The sequence below is a fragment of the Nansenia antarctica genome, assembly GCF_963989245.1.
Source record: "Nansenia antarctica genome assembly, chromosome: 14".
NCBI lineage: Eukaryota > Metazoa > Chordata > Actinopteri > Argentiniformes > Microstomatidae > Nansenia > Nansenia antarctica.
In genome coordinates, this window is record NC_137684.1 from 10,680,550 (window position 1) to 10,684,513 (window position 3,964).

The 3,964-nt window shown below is 49.9% G+C and overlaps 1 pseudogene across 1 annotated transcript; it reads left to right on the top strand.

Annotated features, from left to right (window-relative positions):
* The first annotated feature begins 325 nt into the window (after window positions 1-325).
* Window positions 326-3,625, top strand: LOC308169830 (MIF4G domain-containing protein B-like; annotated as a pseudogene). The gene is made up of 2 exons: window positions 326-978; window positions 3,214-3,625. The product of its transcript is annotated as an MIF4G domain-containing protein B-like (transcript).
* Window positions 3,626-3,964: the final 339 nt, after the last annotated feature.

The window sequence follows — 3,964 nt, forward strand, 5'->3', positions numbered from 1 at the left end:
TCTTGGTTAAGGTCCTCGTGATACGTATCCCAGAAATTGTAACCCTGCAAACAAAAAGAAACAAATGAGTGGAAAAATGCAAAACTGCGCCTTTCTTTCTGCCCTGAAGCAGCTCTTCAGAACTGACAGAAAATACACTTCAGAGGAAGTCGACCCATCAGCTGTGTGTGGATGTCATGGATGCATCAAGCTGAACTTTACCAAAGTGGTGATTGGATGCCAGCTGTTCTTCCCAGGTGGTGATTGGATGCCAGCTGTTCTTCCCAGGTGGTGATTGGATGCCAGCTGTTCTTCCCATGTGCTGATTGGATGCTCTCTGTCTAGGATGGACAGCTGTAAAGAGGACTACAAGATCCAGTCCTTCGACATGGAGACTCAGAAGCTGCTGAAGACGGCACTCAAAGAGCCCAGTGCGGTGGACCTGGAGAAGGTGTCTAACGTGATTGTGGACCAGAGCCTGAAGGACGCGCTGTTCAGCAAGGAGGCAGGACGCATCTGCTACACCATCGTCTAGGCGGAGCAGAAGCAGAACAACGGCAGCGTGTTCAGGAGGAACCTGCTGAACCGTCTGCAGGTGGAGTTCGTGGCGCGGGAGGAGACCAGACAGCGCTCCCTGCAGGAGTGGGTGTGCTACGTCACCTTCATCTGCAACGCCTTCGACTACCTCAAGGTCAACAACATGCCCATGGTGGCGCTGGTCCACCCGGTGTACGACTGCCTGTTCAGGCTGTCCCAGCCAGACTCCCTGAAGAACGAGGTGGAGGTTGACGTGCTGGTGCTGCAGCTCCACCACATCGGGGAGCAGCTGGAGAAGATGAACGGGCAGCGCATGGACGAGCTGTTCTACGTGCTGCGGGATGGCTTCCTGCTGCTGGAGGGTGTGGGCAGCATGGCCCGTCTGCTGCTGCTGGAGGTGCTGGAGTTCAGGGCCGGGGGCTGGACCCTCAGCGACTGGACCCTTCACCTTTTCCACATTTTGTTGTGTTATAGACTCAATTTAAAATTGATTAAATAAAACAATTATTGGCATCGAACCACACACAATACCCCATAATGATAAAGTGAAAACAAGTTTTTAGAAATGTTTGCAAATGTATTAAGAAGAAGTACTACTACAGCGAGGTCTCCGACTAGAGACACACTGGAGACACACCACCCAGACTAGAGACACACCATCCCAGAAGTACTACTACAGCGAGGTCTCTGGTCTGGGTGGTGTGTCTCTAGTCGGAGTAGATAAGAGAGATTTGATATGTGCAATTGTAAATGGTTGTAGAAAAGAAAAGAAAAAAGAAAGGGGTTTAGTTGACTTAGAGGTTCATCTACAAAGACTTTTAGTTAGTTTGGAGTTGGTTTAACGTGTGTTTAACGGTAGACTCTGAGATATGACGTCACCACGCAAGCCAAGGTTTTTCACTATTCTAGTGATTTTTTAGTTTTGTTTTTTGTTTATTGGATTTTTTCGAGAGCATACAATTATGAACATAGCATTTATACCATAAAAAATAGGTACATATACACTCTATAGAAAAGGCTTTACACAAAAGTTAAATGGCAAATGACATAACCATTCTAGCCATTCTGTTGGCGCACAAGAGGGTTGGGATGATATTCATATTATGATCAAATTAAAGTAAATTTAAAAAACATCGCCGTAGGTTTAGAGCAAGCCGCCTGCACCGAGCGCTCCCCCAGCAGCGAACGATGTCATCGTATATCGTGATATTTTTCCCGAAATAATCTCGGCAATAAGTAAATGTTCATATCGCCCAACCCTAGTAGCCTACGTTAGCGATAGCCGCGTCTTGCTTTTTCGCTAACTTAACTGCCGGTCTTCGTGGCTGGGTCACGTCGCGGAGTCTACCGTTCAGACGGTTTTAAAGCATTTCAGGAGGTTTTTCGTGTGGAACAACGCTGCGTTGTTTTTTTGTGGTTAGATAACGTTGTTGTTTGTGCTTGTTGACATTCCTGTTAGAAGAAACATTTCACCGTTTTACATCACGTCACATTCTTGTCAGATCAAAAGGCTTGACTGACTTGAGCTTGACTTTTCTATAGATAGCCTACTGACTTGATGGGTTCTCTTTCATAGTATTCGTTTCGTATCTCACTATGGGAACGCCCCCTGCGTGACCTCATCAGAAACTGAATTACACTGCGCCAGCCCATTGGCTGGCCCAGGCGACGCTTGTGTCAGGAGGGACGGGACCCTCCGCCTATATAAGGCTTACACACAGCGTCTGTCGTCATTCAAAAACCTCTTCTCGCTTCTCACTGGAGCTGACAACAACTGTGCGGGTGGCTAGAGCTAAACAGTCCACAGATACGAGCGACCAAACTCGTGCCGACGGGCGCTCTGCTGCTAAACTGCACTTCGTTGACGTTCACAGGAGTAGAAATACTTCTGTTGAAGAGTAGGAATACTCTAACTCGGGGTAGCGATACCCCGTGTTACGATTCGAGTAGCAATACTCCTCGTTCTGAACGACGCGAGTAGCAATACTCCCTGTTCTGCGAGTAGGAATACTCCGAACGGTTACGGGTAGCAATACCCAGTGTGAGAGACAAAAGTAGAAATAACTTTATCTCTATAACGCACTGCTAGCGGGTAGATAGTAATATCCCTCCCCTGGCCCCTCTGTTTTCCCTTGATAGCTGACAAGCTAACGGGTGAAGTAGCGAGGCCTGCTAGCAGCTAGACTACAACCCTTAGCCAGAAATGGCTAACGTTGAGGCTAGCGGACCTAGCACAGCCGAGACTAGCCGGAAGACCTGCTCGTATGGCAAGTCAATGGCTCGCTGGGACACTCACTCTAAGTGCGCAATGTGTCTGGGATTAACCCACGCCCGGGCCGCTGTTATCTCTACCGATGAGTGTATCCACTGTGCAGTGTTCCCCAAGAAACTTCTCCGCCGACGGCTAAGTCGCATGGCTAGCCTGTCGGGAGAAGATCCGCTTCTGTGTAAGGCAGCCGAAACGCTGCCATCACAGTCTAACGCGGACATGTCTCCAGGTTTACCGACACCATGCTGGGCGGACTTAGTGCCACATAGCCCTGACATCGGTTTCCCGGTACTGGATGACAAGGGGATTGACAGCTTTACCGCTGCTCGCTATGAGAGAGACTCGGACAATGATGAGGGAGGGTCGCACGACTCAGACCTCATTTTGTCCACCGATGATGAGGAAGACTCCTCATTATCAATCGGTAGGCGCAGAGCTGGAAAGCCCCCCACGCCTGACGGAGGTAACCAACCCTCCGCCCCGTCTCTCATGGACTGCGACATGCAGGACATGTGCAAGCGAGCAGCGGAAAGGCTGAATATCCGCTGGCCCGTCGCCCAAACCGAAACTGCTATGTCACGCTTTGACGGCAAAAGACTGCAGACGGCGGCTAAGACGGGGAAACAAGTTATGCCGTTCTTCCCCGAGCTACTCGATGAGATAGCAGTTACGTGGAAAGAACGGCCATTCAGCGAGAAACACCCAATAATCGGGGGTTCTCGACTGGATTATGAGGGGATGGACTCCCTCGGCCTCCGCCACATCCCACCGGTCGAGCCGGTGGTGGCGCGCCACCTGCACCACCTGGCAAATGTGTTAGTTCTGTGTGGTGGTGGGTGAAGTGTGTAAGGAGGGAGGGGGTGTGTGGTGGTGCTGTGGAAAGTGTGTGTGGTTTGTTTAGTAGTTGTGTTGTGTTGTAGTTGTGTTGTAGTTGTGTTGTGTTGTGTTGTGCTTGCGAGCGAGCCAGTCCTTGTCAGATGGTCCAGGGCTTAAGAGGCTCTGCGCTTCTTCTTGCAACACAAGCCGCAAAGACAACATCTGCAGAATCTTGCAAGGCAGCTCTTCTTTTTCTTGTGACCCTCGGGCCAGGGACCGTATATCTTGTCCAAGTGGGCGAATTCTTCTGGCAAGTCTTTAATGCCCTCTTGGTTAAGGTCCTCGTGATACGTATCCCAGAAA